Below are 18,827 nucleotides of genomic sequence, written 5' to 3' on the forward strand. Positions count from 1 at the left end.
CATCCTTGAAATGAAGGAACCGCCGGAGTTGTTTACGAACGGGAAGGGGAGCGCGGCCCGGCTGTGTGTGTGTGTGTGTGTGTGTGTGTGTGTGTGTGTGTGTGTGTGTGTGTGTGTGTGTGTGTGTGTGTGTGTGTGTGTTGGGGGTGCGTGTTGGGGGGTTAGGGGGAAAGGTTGTGTGTGTGTGTGTTTTGGGGGGTTAGGGGGAAAGGTTGTGTGTGTATGTGTTGGGGGGTTAGGGGGAAAGATTGGGGCCCCTTGTGTGTGTGTGTTGGGGGGTGCGTGTTGGGAGGTTAGGGGGATAGGTTGGGGCCCTGCAGAGGAGGAGGAGAAAGGAAAAAGTGCCATGAAGGGTTGGGTTCGACCCTAACTAGATCTTTCCTGCCCATATTCCTAGTCTCTTGCCCAGCGGGCCAGGGGGATGCAAGCTTCATGTCTTGTGTTTTTTCGAGATCCTCTGGTGTGTGTGTGTGTGTGTGTGTGCAACCCTTTTGGGGGCTTAGTTTTTTCATGACTTGGTGGGGTTCCAGATATTTTGACATCCGGATTAAAATTTGTATGCTTATTAAACAAACCCAAACCATAAACTTTTTTTTTTTTAATCTTACCTACTGGAAGATTCAAGATGGGAATGAAAGAAACACCAAAAAACATTACATGTGCATTTTTGTTCTTGTTGTTGTTGCTCGCTGAGCGATTTTAGTTTATTTTCCAACAAACAGTTTAGAATCTGAAGGGATGCTTCTTGATGTCAAAATTAAGTTTTATCAACTGCTTCCTAAAGCTCTTGCTGTTTAAATGTGATTTTCGATAGAGATCTTTCTATCATCTTGGTTTACTTTGCAAGTTAGGTGTAAGTTTGAAGGCGCTCCAATAATACTTGATATTTCCTTTATTGAAATAGAGACTGTAATAGAGATTTCAGTAGGGTATTCAAACACACTTGCAAATTCGGAAGCACAAAACAATTTCATATCATTAAGCATGTAGCCTTATAGTATTTTACTTGGCCTTTCACAAGGTCTTACCAGCACACCATATTTGCTGACTTAGTGGAATGTACTGCTTTATTAATTTACTTGAGCTTTAAAAAGAAGTTTGTGGCATATTGGAACTAGTTTATGTTTCTTAGTCTTGATATATGTATGTGAAGCGTATTTTCAGTTTGGTTGAGATAGGACATTGAAAAACATTTTTAATATTTCATTGGATTATGAGCTAGTAGTGTAGAGTAACTATCCACTTTATTTTGAGAGGCACTTTTTTTTTTAAGTTTCTAAGTAAGTTCTTTGAATGTCTTTAAATTGGAAAGTTATCGGACAGCGATAGTACAGTTTGCTTTGCACATGTTGGACCCGGGTTCCTTGGCATTTGGACCCCATTTGGTCCCTCCAGGCCTGTCAGGAGTGTTCCCTGAATGCGGAACCAGGTTCGGCCGGAAAAACAAACAAACAAATTGGAAAGTTTCTTAAGATATAGATCTTAATGTCTTACTATTGGCCAGACAAGTCTAAGTATTTAAAAATAAGTTATGTAGCGAGTTTTAATGTATCTATTAAGATATGTTACTTTGTATATTTATCTAGGTTATTTTGTATTATTTATTGTATCTCTATTTACTTTGTATATTTATCTAGGTTATTTTGTATCTCTATTTTGTATATCTATGTAGGTTATTTTGTAACTCTAATAGTTACAGACTTAAAAGCCTACTTGTAATGATACCAGATATTGTGTAGAGACATTGTATTTCAAACATTTTACTTTGTTGTCTTTTTTTTTTTTTTAAGTGGGGTTGGCTGGATTTTCTTCCAGCAGTATTCAGGGGACTCTGGTATCGGTGTGGACCACGGCACCCACATCCTATGCAGCATTGTTCTCCAACTGCTCTTGCTCTCTCCCTGGCCCATTGGAAAGTACTTTTAAAATTATATTACAGATTTTGAGCTACTTTGCTCCTGGAGCTGAAATTGGTTTGATTTTGGAAAGGCAAACCAAGAAAATTTGAAAACATTGTATTTGTCCTGTTAATTACTGTACCATTTCTATTGAGTAATGTTTCTAACTCTAATAAATAATTTAGGAGGCTTATTCAACAAGGAAGCATTAATAAACCACACTCTTTGATGCTATGAGCTTCAATGTGTGATGAGGAAGAATATTTAATATAATAAAAATTAAATTAAGTTGTTTGAGAATATAAACTTAATTGGTGGTTTTTAATTTTAATCTAATTAACTTACAACATGTACATCATATTTTTACTTCAAGTGTAGTAAACTGAAGTTACTTCAATGAGTGAGGCCAAAGAAACAGTTATTTCTAAGGAAACCGGACTAATGAAAATGATATCAGGACCCTCAGAATTAAGTGACTATGGAGTCAGCAATAGTACTGTGGGTGGAGTATTTGCCTTGCATCCAGCTGATGTGGGTTCAGTATCCGGCACCAATTATAATACCCCCAACCTCATCAGGTGTGATGCTTGAGTGCAGAGCCAGCAGTAAGGCCTGATTGCTAGAGGACATGGCCCAGCACATAAAGATAAATAAATAAATAAGATACTGGCTATACCCTAATTTTGTTGACTGTCGATCCAATATTAAATAGCATAATAAGAGCTTACTTTTTCTAATTAGTGAATTTTTGTCATCAATTTCCTAAAAGATGGTTCGGCTAGGAATCTTGAATTCCTTGCTCAACAGAATTCATTTAGATAGCGGTAACTTGCTAAAAGTAATTAAAATGGTGTGGTGGTTAGCCTTAAATTACAGAGATTAATTTTAAGATATGTTGATTTAGTATTACTAAAGCTAAATTGATATTCATAAATATGACAAAATAGGGGCCGGAGAGATAGCATGGAGGTAAGGCGTTTGCCTTTCATGCAGAAGGTCATCAGTTCGAATCCCAGCGTCCCATATGGCCCCCGTGCCTGCCAGGAGCAATTTCTGAGCATGGAGCCAGAGGTAACCCCTGAGCACTGCCGGGTATGACCCAAAAACCACACAAAATAAAGATGACAAAATAGTTTTCACCTGTGGCATAATACAGTGAACATGTATCGATCATTTGCTGCAAGTCAGGCATTGTATTGAGTATCCTGTGTATTTTACTTATTTTTTCACATGCCTGTGAGGTGATGTTTTTTATTTTTACAAATGACAATTAATATTCTTGAATTAACATTTATAACCATTAGGCTCAGTGGAATTGGCTTTAGGAATTAACGTGTCTTGCATGTGTGAGGTCCTGAGTTCCATCCCTTGCACTGCATGGGCACTCAGGACACCACACACACAGGCCATAAATAAATCAAAATAAAGAATGTTAAGTAGATTGTTCATTTACTTAAGAGAGATGTCAAATGATAGTTTGACTTTTCATTGAAAGCTATATGTTTCCCACTACACCATTGTTTAAGGTTCTACTTTTCTGTGGTCTTGTTAATACATTGCATTCCACAGTCCGACATTAACAGATTGCTGAGTTTTATATTTGTTTTGTTTTTGGACCACACCTGGCAATGCATGCTCAGGGGTTAGTCCTGGCTCTGCACTCAGGAATTTCTCCTGGCAGTACTCAGAAGACCATAGGGATTCTGGAAATTTAACCAGGGTCAGTCTCATGCAAGGCTGTACCCCACCCACTGTACTATCTCTCCATCCCAGGATAATGTTACTCACTTACAGTATTGCAAATAGCCTACAAATATGAATTGTAAAAATCACACGGTTATTAAATATATCTAATCAGCTTTATTGGAATTTAATCACGAAATGCTTCAAATATTAGTCTAAGTTGAAATGCTTAAGAAAAGTAAGTTGGGCCAGAGTGTAAGGTGTGTAAGACACTTGCCTTGCATGCAGCCAACCCAAGTTCGAACCCTGGCATCTTGTATGATCCCCTGAGCTTGCCAGGAAGTTTGCCAGGAGTGATTCCTGAGTGTAGAGCCAGGATTAACCCCTTAACACTGCTGGTATGACCCCCCCCTTAAAAAAATTAAGTGAACAGTATAGCAATTTAATAACTACTGTTTTATTTGTCTATTACTAAAACGAATACTTACTTATATACAATGTATTTTTAAATATATTTTTATTTAAGTAACATGATTATAGTTGGGTTACAGTCACAAACAGAACACCCCCTTCACCAGTGTGACATTCCCCCCTCCCAATCCCCCTCCCGCTTCCCGTATTCGAGTCAGGCATTCTACTACAGTTATTTGTACAATGTAGTTTTTCAGCTTAGAATTGATTCTTAAACTTTATTAAATAAAGCATTCTTAGATAATGTACCATTTATTAGCTAAAGCGAGTTTGTGCTTCTGGAACCCTTTCGGAAGGGGAGGGGGCAAGTCCCCCATTCTGCTGAATCACTAATAGCCAAGTTCACTGCTTTCCACTAATTTCTGCAGAAACTCCTTAGCCACCAAAAAACTCCACGTATTCCGCTTTTGTAGCTGTCATATACAGGGACTGTTTGGAGCCATTGGGCCATCCTTCCTTCACCATCAACCCCTATTTCTCCAGAAGTCTGATAGCCACCCCAACGATCCACCACTATCACTATATGAGCTCATCCTCCCACGTGACACATCCACAGATTCGTGTGACACCCTTTTAATTTTAATACTGACTGATCAGTAGGAATACACTAAATTAGATGTGAAATTATAAAAGCCACTTAAGCTTAATAAACAAAACAGAATGTTCAACTATCAATAATTTACTAGACCTTTAGATAACGACATAGCAACCCCATTGTGAGATATGACAATTTTCACATATTTTCTTTTAATGAAGTTTTGTTTTGTTTTTGTTTTTGTTTTGGGCCACACCCAGTGATTCTCAGGGGTTACTCCTGGTGTTGCGCTCAGAAATCACTCCTGACTTGGGGGACCATATGGGATGCCGAGAATCGAACCGAGGTCGTCCTGGGTCAGTTGAGTGCAAGGCAAACACCCTACTGCTGTGCTATCTCTCCAGCCCTAAGGTTTTTGTTTTTGTTTTGTTTTTCTGATAGTTCCATTACCATTAGTTGTACCAAGCAATAGTAAGTAAATTATTTATAACTGCCAGTGGCAGGCTTGGAGTTGTTGGGAAGCTGGTGATAGGGATAAATCAAATGTCGTACTGGTGCTGAGGTTGGTGTTGGAATAGTAAGTAAATGCTAGAAATAACTATATTATGGGCAACTCTGTAAACCACCATGTCTAAAATAAAGAACTTATTTAATAAAAAAAGACAATAAAAGGGAAAATAATTTATGCTCAAGCTAGTGTTCTAAAGTGACTCTGAATCAGATCATGTTTTAGATCATCTCTAGTTCATAGATATTTGTTCAAGTCTTCTGCAACTGCAAACTATCTCCACAGATTATCAGTGTTGAAATAGGTCTTCCAGACAATTTTTTTATCCCTGGGGTTTTACATCTTATTCTAACTTTATAGATTTTTGCAATGGTAATTTATTTTTTTTTTGCCATACATCAGGTTATTTCCATATATCTACTTTTGAGCAGATAGAGTAGAATAAGAGTTTGTAGATATAAATATCAACTAATACTATTCCCTGAAGCATAAATATTTCAATAGAATATCTGTTCTATGTGATTTCTTCGTAAAATTTTGTGTTGGTCAGTTGTTAACTATTTCAAAAATCACTTTTACTTTTGAGTATAAAAAATGATCTTTGGGACTAGAGTGATGGTACAAGTGGTAGGGCGTTTGCCTTGCACACACTGAGTTAGGATAGATTTCTGAGTGCATAGCCAGTAGTAACCCCTGAGCATCACCGGGTGTGGCCCCAAAACCAAATAAAATAAAATTTAAAAAATAATATTTAATTTGTTTAATTTTTGTTATGTAGGGGAGCTCAAATCTGGCAAAATTAAAAGTCAAAAACTAGTTAAACACTTCATAAATTTAAAGTTTTGAATGAGTAAAGGATATTAGCAAACAACTGTATTTTAGAAAAGCTGAATTTGTATATTTATCGTAACACATGCCTAATTACTCTTAACTTTATCTCATGAAACTTTCTTTGAAACCTCTCCACATTCAGTGTTTTACGAATTTACAAAACTTAAAATTGTATAATATTACAGACATGTTATTTGTTAAAAATGAAAAACAAGGCCAGGAGGTGTGTAGTTGATAATAACAAATACCTTAGATTTGAAGGTGAATGTTGGCATCACGTTTTAAAGATGAAGTGTTACACACAAAGAATATGTGCCATTATCAGAATTTATACATGTTTGAAATTTGGCAGTGGTTATTATTTCTAATTGGTTAATGCTTTACTCATTGCTCACAAGTGCCTTCATTTGTTGGAAGGTTGTTATGATGGCATTTGAAATTTATTTTAGATTATGGAAGAGATGGTAAACATTCAACACAGGTGTTGAATAAATATTTTACTTACTTGATTTTGGTTTGGGAGCCATATTGCTGATACTCAGAGTTAATCCTAATTCTCACCTATCAATTATTTTTGTGTTCTAGCAACTTGTCTTTCAGATTCTACTTTTTTGTTTTTAGTTTGTTTGTTGTGGCCACACGCAGGGCCTCTCAGGAGTTACTCCTGACTCTCAGCTCAGAAATCACTTGTGGTAGGCACTGGGCACCTTATGGGATGCTGGGATTTGAACCACCGACCATCCTGAAAGGCTGTGTGCAAGGCAAAAGCCCTACCACTGTGCTATCTCTCTGGCAGCTCAGATTCTACTTTTTTTTTTTTATTTTATTTTAGTTTTGAAAGTATCTTTTCAAAACTTTTATGGTATATTTACCATCTCTTGACATTTTAATGTGTTTTTTCCCTTATATTATTTTACGGTATTTATTTTATTCTGCCTTATTTTTTTCCCTAAACTGCTTAAAATCTTTAAGACTTTCCTTCATAAGATATTTGTCTTCATCTTTTATCTCTTTACTTCTGAGCAAAGCAGATTAACATATTAGCTACCTATTAATCTTTGGAATAAATAACCATCTAAAGTCAAAAAGTTTTCTGCTTTTTTTAGCTTTGTCTGAAGGAGAATAACTGTATCATATCAGTGGGGGCAGGGTCATTCTTTGAGTCATTTGACAGGTACATAACTTTTCTTTAAACCTTCACTTAATTCTCTATATCCTATGGAAATTTTGTTTTGGGTCCATACCCAGTGATACTCAGAAGTTATTCCTAACTCTGTACTCAGACATCACTCCTAGTGATTCTCAGGATACCTTATAGGAGTCAGGGATTGAACCCAGATTGGCCACATGCAAGACAAATACCTTGTCCTCCCTGTACTATGTTTCTGGCCCCAAAGATGGAAATATTTTCTTTTCTTTGTTTTTTTTTTTTTTTTTTTTTGGTCACACTCGGCTATGCTCAGGGATTTGAACCACTGTGCTTCTGCATGCAAGGTAAATACCCTACTTCCATGCTATTTCTCCGGTCCCAAAAAGATGGAAATATTTTCTGACAGAAGCTGTTATGTCTACTTAAAACAGGAGTGATACAAAGTTACAATTTTTGTTTTTTTTTAATTCTAATTATATATAATTCAGTATGTCTTTTAATGCTAATGAAAACTACTGAAAGAAACAGAAGTCAAGTAACTGATGCTCACATAATTTGCTGAAATCAAAATTATTTCTGGAGAGCACAGATTTCTTTCACCTCATATATTCATGGGCAGTTTCTTAATCTTTTAGCAGCCATGAGCCCTTCCAACTGTATTTCCTTCCTGTGACTTATATCCTTTCAGTTGGCCCCAGTTCTTGTCCTGTGGGCCCACTTTTATGCAATTTTCACCTGTAGCTCTTTTGCAATTTCATAGACCACAGATGTCATGTGGCTGCCCCTGGTTGAGAAATGCTAGCTAAGTACCTCTTTTGGCATTTTCTCTACTCCTACTTTCTTCAGGTTCATAACACAGCTGTCTTCTGTCAATTCAGCTCCTTGTCCTCGCCTTTAATTTTTATATATTTATTTATTTACTTATTGCTTTTTGGGCCACACCAGGTGACGCTCAGGGATTACTCCTGGCTATGCACTCAGAAATTGCTCCTGGCTTGTGCGGGACCATATGGGACATTGGGGGATTGAGCTGTGGTCAGTCCTAGGTTAGCGCGTACAAGGCAAATGCCCTACCGCTTGCGCTACTGCTCCAGTCTCACCTTTTACTTTTACATCTCCTTTTTATCTTTTCTTCACCTCTGTAATGCCAGTACTTGCCTTTTCATTAGGATTGTTCTTAATTACTAATTAGTTGATCAGACAAATTTACATTGAAGTGTTATCATCAGGCTTTAAGTAAGATAGTTCGTTGACGGACCTAGGGGATGGCTCAACAAATGAAGCACATGCTTTGCATACTGGAGCACCAAAAATCATTGGCTGGGGTCATAATTTCATTTTATTTATTTATATACTGATTTATTTTGGCCATACCCAGGTATGCTCAGGGCTTACTTTTGGCTCTACAATTACGGATCACCCCTGTGGTTTTGGAGTGCCACTGGTCAAACCCGGGTTGGTCAAGTGTAAGGCAAGTGCCCTTCTCTCTGTTCTATTGCTTTAGCCAATATAACTTTATTTTACTTTATTTTTATTTCATATTTTTGTTTTGGACCATACCCAGTGATGCTCAGGGGTTGCTCCTGACTCTACACTCAGGCATTATTTCTTGTGCTCAAGGAAGCTTATGAGATACTAGGATTAAACCCAGGTTGACCTTGTGCAAGGCAGACACTCTATCAGGGGTCTCAAAATCATGGCCGCAAATGGCCCTCCGTACAACATTTTGTGGCCCTGCCCTAGAGGAATCTTTTTTTGTTTTATTTTGTTTTAGTTGTTTGGGTCACACCCCCCCAATGTTCAAGGCTTACTTCTGACTTTGCACTCAAGGATCACCCCGATTTTGCCTCCTGCGGCCCCCAGGTAAATTGAGTTTGAGACCCCTGCTAGTACTGTAATATATCTCTGGCCCAATGCTTCATTTTAGAGTAAAGCTCTGTTTGACCCCAGCCAATGAGAATCTAAGTGCTGAAAAAGAGACATGCAGACAAGAATGGAGAAGTCAACTGTCTTCGTGTCTTTCTCAGTATTTAGATTCTCATTTGCTATTAAAATTTCAGTACACTCTACCTAAGAAAGAACAGTCTTTTCTTTTAAGAGGCATCAAACTAATATATTTAATAGAATTTATCAGAACACACTAAAATGGCAAATAGCAACAAAGTACATTTTTAGAGATAGTTAAGCTATTTCACTGTAAGAACAATGAGTGTGCAGTCTGTATGCAAATATAGTGATGTAAAGTTTTCAGTTGTAAGTAAAAGGATGAATTATTCTTTATTTTGCCATTTCTGCTTCTCTGTTGAGGTTCAATTTTTTTTCTCTTTGAGTGATGGGGAAAATAATTGAAATTATAATCTCAGTTGGTGAAATAACATATCAATAACCTTATCTGTATTGGCCAAATTTCTTCTTGCACTTTTATGGTTGAATAAATTTAAGGCCTAATTGAAATTATTGGCCTAGGAGATCACTTTAGTTTTATGAATCATACAGACCCAGGTTTAAATACTTTATTTGACATATCAGTGGTTACTTACCTCCATTAGTCAAGTTTATTTTTTATAAAGATCAGAATAACTTTCTGATCCAGCCGGTTATTATAAGTTTTTCTTAATTGGTATAACATAAAATACTTATTAATGTATAGTAGACAGTAAGCTTTCCTTTTCTCAGATTTATATTTTCAAGCTACTACATTTCCCTCTAAATTCTAAAGTTGTGTGAATAAAATACAGTCGTAGATTGTTATGCTCTTACTTTATAGATAAATTTTCCTTTTTTTTTCTTTGCTCTTGCACTCCATAGGGGGCATAATGAGGATAACGATAATGAGTATTACTAAATAATAAAAATTGAACTCAAACATTATGAACCTAATAGGTTTTTATTTTCAAGTGTGGTGTTATATTTTAAAATAAGCATTGCAGAATTTGTTGTGATAACTCAATAAGCTGAGTACATATTTTTCGTGCAGGAGGCTCAATTCAGTCTCTGGCACTGCATGATTCACTGCCAGGAGTGATCCACACACTGAATAGTGAGTAGTCCCTGAGCACCACAGGGTATGGCCCTGAAACCATTTTTCTACCTTGTAAATATTGAGCTATAAAACAATTTGGTGATTTGTTTGTTTTTATTCTTTGGTGACAGCAACAATGTTCAGGGATTGCTTCTGACTTTGTACTCAGGAATTATTCCTGGCAGTTCTCAGGGAACTCTATGGATGCTGGCCATCAAACCCAGGTCAGCCTCATTCAAGGCAAGCGCCCTACTGCTGTACTGCGTCTCTAGCCCTATTGTCTTTGCACTGCTTATTAATGATTGGTGGGAGTTAAAACTTACAGTGATAAGCTTCTTTAAGTAAAAATGATTTTAAAAGGCCTAAGTATTAACTTACTTTGTATGTGAGCATCTAATTATTATGCTATAATTTATTAGCAGTGGGACCTAAATATATTCACATGGCTTCTGAGGAAAAGGATCTCTTTTTTTTAAAATATTTAAGTCTTTATTTTATTTTTTAAATTTAATTTATTTAAAGAGCTTGTATTACATAGTTGACATAGTTGATCATAATATATTTTTCTGGTAAAAGTGGGAGATAAATTAATAAAAAAGGAAAAGAGAAGAAAGAAAAAAAAGTACAGCAATAAAAAAATGTGTGAAAATTATTGTGTCTCCAATCAGAAGGTTTAGTAAGCTCTTGCTGTTAGTTGACTATCTGTTACTTCATTTGTTACTGAAATTTGTTATTCATTTGTTAGGTAGCTTCAGATACACATTGATTGTTTAAATTGTTGTGTACCTACCTAGATGATAGCATTAACCAAAAATGGAGTTGTCCAGGAATGCCAAGAACTATTGTTAATGCCATTGGCTATTTTGGGGTATGTTTTCAACTGCTAGTGCTTCTGGAAGTATGAGAAGGCAGGCAGGATAAGGGTGCCTGCACTCACTCCAAGAAAAGTCCCGGGGATATCAGCCCCAGATACTGGCATACCTGGAGTTTTTGGTCAGATTGATGTCTCTGTAGAGGAGTGGTGAGGTAGGACCATTCAAGAAGCAGCAATTATAGGTGATGGTGCAGCAGGTATGGCTTTGGCAGAGTGAAGGACTGCTCTCTTCTCCCAAGAGTGCCAGCTTTTAGCTGCGAGACCCATGTATCCATAATTTTTCACAGATCTTCTGTGAGCAGGCCTATGAACTGTCCAGGTGCAGACATGGCAACTGGGAGAGATAGTACACTGGTGCTTGCCTTATATGTGTCATACCCCAATCGATTCCCCTGCATCACATATCCCCTAAGTACATCCAGGAGTAACCCCTAAGCACTGAGTTAAGAGTAAACTTTGACACTTACAGAATGACCTAAACCCAAAAGAAAGTAAAAAATAGTCACAAAATAGAAATAACACTTCATTTATCATCTTAACTGTTTTTGAGTTACTAAGTATATTCACCATATGTGCAATTGCTTCCATCACATCTATTTTTAGAATTCTTTTAATCTTACAAAACTGAGCCTCTGTACTTATAACACATGATGTCCCTTTTATCCTCTCTCCCTGGGCTGGCAACTACTTCTTTACTCACTCTGAATTTAACATTTAAGCAGAATCATATAGGCCTTTTGTAACATGATTTATTCATATAGGATAGTAATGTTTTCTGGGGTCATCCATGTTTTTGTATGAATGACTCAGAATGCTTTCCTCTTTTTTAACCCTGGTATATGTACCTTTAAATATATATGCCATGTTTTATTTATCCAGCCTTAAGTTGATGGACACTTGAGTTAATTAACTTGAACTAATTTCCTATGATGCTTTTCTTTTAATCAGCCATTGTTGGAAGTCATTGCATCTAGTCATAATCCTCTAATAGTTATCATCATTACATATTTCACTGCAGTTTCTCTAGTCAGATGTAGCTATTAAAGTGCATATCAAATAAAATTAATAATATAATTCTTAAGTTATACTGATTGTATTTTAAGTGCTAATAACTACTGGTGGCTAATGGTTACTATATTAGACCGCACTGATAAGCAAAACTTTTCAATCATCAAAGAGGGTTCTTTGAACAGTTAGATAATATATGGTTCTATTTTGTTTTGCTTTTGGGTCATATCCCACAATGTTCAGGGGTTACTCCTGGCTCTGTACTCAAGAATTACTCCTGGCTGTGCTTGGGAGATCATTAGGAATATTGGGGGATTGAACCCAGGTTAGGCTTATGAAAGACATGTACCTTATTTGCCTTTTGTACTATCTCCAGCACCCTTGAATTTTGACAAGTGAAAAACCCCTTGTGGATTATGGAAGCTATTTTATGTTTGATTGACAGACTTTGGGGGAGGAAGTTGGGGAAACACCCAGCGATTCTAAGGATTTATTTCTGACTTCTGCATGCAGGAATTACTTGCGGTACTCAGAAGACCATATGGGTACAGGGATCAAACATGGGTCAGCTGCATTCTACCAGACTCTGCACTATCTCTCCAGTCCAAATCATTAATTTTTGTTTAACAGAAGACTTGTTAGGCCAGAGAAGGCTTTGCACATGGCTGATCTGAGTTCAGTCCCTAGCAACTCATATGATTCTCTGAGTTCTTACAGGAGTATTACTGGGCCTAAAGAGCCAAGAGTGCCTTGAGCACAACTGGCTATGGCCCAAATAAAAAAATAAAAAAATAAAAATTTTTTAAAAAAGGAAATAATTGTCTAGTTAAAGATATTTTGCCTGGGGCCGGAGAGATAGTATGGAGGTAAGGCGTTTGCCTTTCATGCAGGAGGTCGTAGGTTCGAATTCTGGTGTCCCATGCCTGCCAGGAGCAATTTCTGAGCCTGGAGCCAGGAGTAACCCCTGAGCACTGCCAGGTGTGACCCAAAAACCACAAAAAAAAAAAAAAAGATATTTTGCCTAATCCTGAGGTTTTTGTTTATTTTCTTACTGAAAAGTATTATTATGATTTGTATTGTGCTAATTTTATTTATTTAGGGTTTTATTGGCCAAACCAGGTAGTGCTTTGCTCTTACTCCCAATTCCTTTTTTTGTTTGTTTTGGTTTTTTTTTTGAGGGGGTGCCAGATCTGGTGACACTCAGGGGTTACTCCTGGCTATGCACTCAGAAATTGTTCCTGGCTTGGGAGACCATATAGGCCAGGGAACTGAACCACAGTCTGTCCTAGGTTAGTGCAAACACACTACTGCTTGTGTCACCACTCCGGCCTTACTCCCAATTTTATCTATACTCAAGTCCCCTCTGGTGGTTCTCAGAGGACCATATGGGGTACTGGGTACTTGAGTTAGCAGCGTATTCAAGATAGATGTCCTATTTGCCCCAATACAGCCCCAATAATTATTAATTTTATTAAATTGCTTTCAACTGAAGTAAAATATTATCAGTGTCACTTTATAGTTTTGTATTTTTTTAATTTGCAAAGAAAATTGAGTTTGAAGTTATATTTACATCTATTATTCTCATAGGAATTTATGTGTTCATTTGCATTCTTTTTTAGGAATTGTAGTTTAATTAATCTCAGGTGTTGAAGTCAACAAAAGGTTACTTGTAATTAGTCTAGTAAAGTTGTTTTAATGTTAAGATTATAAAATAACATAAGGAATTGTGTTCTTTAGTTCTTATCTTGCTATATAATTAAGATATTATTCACATATAACAGTGTTAAAAAGTACAATATAGAATTTGGTCTGTGTATTATGATTGCCCCTAATAAGTTTAATTAACATTTCTCATTCACACATAATTTATTTTTCTTGCAGAGATTTTTGTTTGTTTGTTTTTTGGGCCACACCCAGAGACACTCAGGGGTTACTCCTGGCTATGCGCTTAGAAATGGCTCCTGGTTTGGGGGACATATGGGACACCAGGGGATCAAACTGTGGTCCATCTTAGTCCTTACCACTTGTGCCACCGCTCCGGCCCTTGCAGAGATCTTTTAAGATCAACCCTCTTATCCGGGCCTGGTGAGATGTTTGCCTTGCATAACACCAACCAAGATTAAATCCCTAGTACCACAAAAGATTCCCTGAGCCCCACCTAAGAGTAAACCATCAGGCACTCTTGAATGTGGCCTCAAAACAAAGCAAACAAAAAAATAAAAAGGTCTGCCCTATTAGCTGCTTTCAGATAACTCTTGGGAATTTTGTTCTCTTAAACATTTTATGCCATTGAAGCTACATGAAACATGTTTTCACTGATAGCCTCAAAAGTAATTTTTAAAGGAGTAGGAACATGTCAATTGTAAGAGATAGCACAAACAAGTATGGTGTTTGGCCAAGCCTGGGTTTGATCTTCTGAGCACCATCAAGAGTGACTCCATCCCCCAGACATACAATCAATTAATTTTTGATAAAGGGCCAATAAATGCAAAATGGAGCAAGGAAAGCCTCTTCAACGGGTGATGTTGGGATAACTGGTCAGCCACTTGCAAAAAAGCGAACTCAGACCTCCATCTAACACATGCACAAAGGTCAAATCCAAATGGATTAAAGACCTTGATATCAGACCCGGAGCTTTAAGGTATATAGAACAACACATAGTTAAAACACTCTGTTACATTGAGACTAAAGGCATCTTTAAAGAGGAAACAGCACTCTCCAAACAAGTGGAAGCAGAGATAAACAGATGAGACTATATTAAGCTAAGAAGCTTCTGCACTTCAAAGGAAATAATGCCTAGGATACAAAACTCACCCACGGAATGGGAGAAACTATTCACCCAATACTCATTAGACAAGGGGCTAAGATCAAAGATATGCAAGTACTGACAGAACTTAACCAGAAGAAAACATCTAACCCCATCAAAAAAATCAAAAAATGGGGAGAAGAAATTAACTGAAAATTTCTCAAAGAAGAAATAGAAATGGCCAAAAGGCACATGAAAAAATGCTCCACATCACTAATCATCAGGCAGATGCAAATCAAAACAACAGTGAGGTACCATCATGCTACAGTGTCTGGTACATATCACAAAGAACAAGAACAATCAGTGCTGGTGGGGATGTGGAGAGAAAGGAACTCTCATTCACTGCTGGTGGGAATGCTGTCTAGTCCAGCCTTTATGGAAAACAATATGGAGATTCCTCAAAAAATTGGAAATTGAGTTCCTCTATGATCCAGCTATATTACTCCTAGGGATATGCCATAGGAACACAAAAACACAATATAAAAATGCCTTCTGCACACCTATATTTATTGCAGTGCTATTTATAGTAGCCAGACTTTGGAAACAACCAAGATGTCCTTTAACAGACGAATAGCTAAAGAAACTGTGGTACATATATGTGGTACATATCATGCAGCTATCAGGAGAGATGGAGTCATGAAATTTTCCTATACACGGACGTACATGGAATCTATTATGCTGAGTGAAATAAGTCAGAGGGAGAGAAATAGACACAGAATGGCCTCACTTATCTATGGGTTTTAAGAAAAATTAAAGACTTTGTTGTAATAATGTCCAAAGACAATTAGAGATGAGGGCTGGAAGGACTAGCTCATGATATGAAGCTCACCATGAAAAGTGGTGAGTGCAGTTAGTGAAATAACTACACTGAGAACTATCATAATGTCAATGAGTAAGAGAAGTAGAAAGCCTTTCTGGAATACAGGCCCTGGAGGGGTGTGTGCGGGAAGGAGAGATAGGGGGCATTGGTGATGGGAATATTGCACTGGTGAAGGGGAGTTTTCTTTACATGACTGAACCGAACTACAATCATGTCTGTAATCAAGGTGCTTAAATACAGATATTATTAAAAAAATAAAAAAACTAATAAATTTAAATTAATTTAAAATAGAAGTTTGATACATATGACCCAATAATTCCACTTCAAGGTATAGAGTCACAAGTAAAATGCATAGTCACGTTAAAAAAAGTGATTCCGAAGTACAGAGACAGGAGTACCTTGAGTGTGTGTGGATATATATATCCTGAAGCCGCACTTTCCACAAGCACTGTCAGTGGCGAGTGGCCACGTGGTTTGACCAGCCTGCGCCAGAAGATCAGCAGGTGCAAGGCGCAGGCCACTGGAGGCTGTCAGCAAGTGTAGCACATCGTGCACTGTCTGACCTTGCGCTACTAGCTACTACACCGAAGTGCGTGCTGGCCGGTGCTTCAGCCTGGAGGAACTGTAGGTGGCCGGCATCCACAGAAAATGGCAAAGGTGGTGTGCATGCTTAGCATCTGCGTGAACTCGCGACTGCGAAACAAGTCCACCGAGTCTCTACAGGCCAAGGTGCAGCGGCTCCAAGCTCATCCTATTCCTTTGAAGGCCCATGGCCTCCAGGAAGGGCGATAGCTGGGCTGAAGAGCTGAAACTACAGCTGACTGGCCTAGTCATGCCCATCCACAGTATCTATAAGGAGACAGTCCCATCACTGAGGAAGAGAAGAAATTTAAAGCCTTCGCCAGGCTGAACATGGCCCGAGCCAATGCTTGACTTCTTGGCATTGGAGCTAAAAGGGTCAAGGAAACAGCAGAGCAGGATGTTAAGAACAAGAAATAATGTTTGCTCTAAAAAAAAAAAAGAAAGAAAGAACCCGTTTTTTGCGGGGGGGGGGGGCTTTTGTTTGTTTATTTGCCACACCTCGTGCTGCTTAGGGGATCAAACAGAGGTCAGCAACATACAAGGCAAATAAAATGCCTTGCCTGCTATACTATCCAGCCTAAAGATTTTAAATAAAAGGAGTGAATACCCTTAAAAATAAGGGTATTTTTAATGATGACCATGTACATATTTCTTTTACAAAGTGAGTAGAAAATTGATCTAATCTTTTTTTAATTTCAAAGGTTCACACCTTTTTGTAACAAAACTTGACTATTAAAATAATTTTAAAACAATCTCAGAAATGATTTTTTAAAATAAAATTGAATTGAATTACTTTGAGATATAGTTACAAAGTTGTTTAGGATTGAGTTTCAGTCATACAATGCCCAACACCCATCCTTTCACCAGTGCACATTTCCCCCATCAATGTCCCAGTTTGCTTCTTGGCTGCCTCACTGCCCTCCCTCCTGCCTGCCTCTATAGCAGACCCCGCCCCCTCGCTTGCACACTCTTCCCCCTTTCCCTTCTAAACACTGTGGTTTACAACTGAAGGGATATCATACATATCACTTACCTCCTTTCAGTGATCAGTAGAACTGATTTCAAAGAATACAAAGTTAGGCTGCTATTTATTCTGATCTAGTTGAAAAAAGTGATGATAATAAATAACTCAGGGAGTTATCTTTTTGGTCTAATTATGAAAATTGAAGTAAGAATATCACCAGTTCATGCTCTCTTTGTAAAACAGAAACTTGTTATGCGGCCAGAGAGATAGCACAGCAGTAGAGTGCCTTGCACGCAGTTGATCCAGGCAGACTCTGGTGGTTCGAATCCCGGCAAACCATACGGTCCCCCATGCCATCCAGGAGCAATTTCTGAGCAAATAGCCAGAAGTAACCTCTGAGCACCATCGGGTCTGACCCGAAGCAAACAAACAAATAAAAAAGAAGCTTTTTATAATTAATTTGTTTTACTGTGTTGTCTAATAAGCTGATAAAATAGTGACTAGTGACTATTTGAGGAAAGATCATTTTTTAAAATCTACTATAACCCGGAGAGTAAGATAGACTTAAGTAAAAGGGAAATTTATTATCCTATAGCAGATTTCCATTCTACCTATAGCAGCAGCAAATAATAACACTCAGTTCAGGAAAAACTTACCAAACTAGAATCTCACAGTTCACTACTTGCGCATTGACATTCTGTTTTTATCAGATAGTACTTGCAGTAAGCTTTTTACTTTATTAAAAATATGTCAAAGCATGGACTTAACTCATTAAGTCAGTAAAAGTGAAAGCATATTATGTACTTGCTATTGTAATCTATTGAAGCAAAAGAGTTATAGTACTATTGTAAATTTAAACCAGACACATTCTCTTTATTGAAGTATTCCCTTAAGAAAAATTTTAATTAATGTCAAAAGTTATATTATTAAGATCTGTGTAATTGGTTCAAGACCATAGCTGCTTTTTTAAAAATTTGTTTTATTATTATTGTGGTAACATGGTTACAGTTGGATTAATGTTTACACTTTTCTTGTACAATGATATTGCACTTCCACCAGCAACAGAGTACTGAAGACCCTCCACCTTCCCTGTGTCACTTCTAGATTGGCACTTAAAACCATAGATTCTTCTAATTAGACATTGCCAACCTGATATCAAATGAAAATTTTTTATTTAAAATCTTTCATCTTTGTATAAGAGTAGTTTACTAAGGGCTTGCATTGTTAAAAAGGATAATGTATCAAATGGAATCATTAATCTTGAATGAAAGAATATGTCAAAATGTAGCCTTTGATTAGGACTGAAGTGACAATAATACTGAGGTTGGATTCCTGGTTTTGATCCCCAATACCACATGGTCCCACTGACCCTGGAGTCCCTGAGGACCTCCTAGGTGATCCCGATGGCCCCCCAGAACCCCTGCCTGAGCAGCATCCATTTTTGCTCTGGTACTGAACCTCAGGCACTGAACTGCTGACCAACTTGAGTATCAGGTGTTGCTAGGAGTCTTCCTGGGTTCCCTGAGCACTCATAGAGGAGTATGTGTATATGTATACCCTCACACAAAAATCCTAAAAATCCTTACAATAATAAAAATTATTTTAAATTATAGAGTATAGAGCAGAATTTTTAATTAAGTTACATTCAGGATATGGGCAAAAAATAAATTAGTTG

At 37.5% G+C, this 18,827-nt stretch overlaps 1 protein-coding gene across 1 annotated transcript in view; it reads left to right on the forward strand.

Moving 5' to 3' along the window:
- The window catches only part of PKN2 (protein kinase N2), a 117,882-nt gene that overhangs the window by 731 nt on the left and 98,324 nt on the right, over positions 1–18,827 (forward strand). The gene's annotated exons all lie outside the window — the stretch shown is intronic.

Source organism: Suncus etruscus, chromosome 4, assembly GCF_024139225.1.
Source record: "Suncus etruscus isolate mSunEtr1 chromosome 4, mSunEtr1.pri.cur, whole genome shotgun sequence".
NCBI classification, from domain to species: Eukaryota; Metazoa; Chordata; class Mammalia; order Eulipotyphla; family Soricidae; genus Suncus; species Suncus etruscus.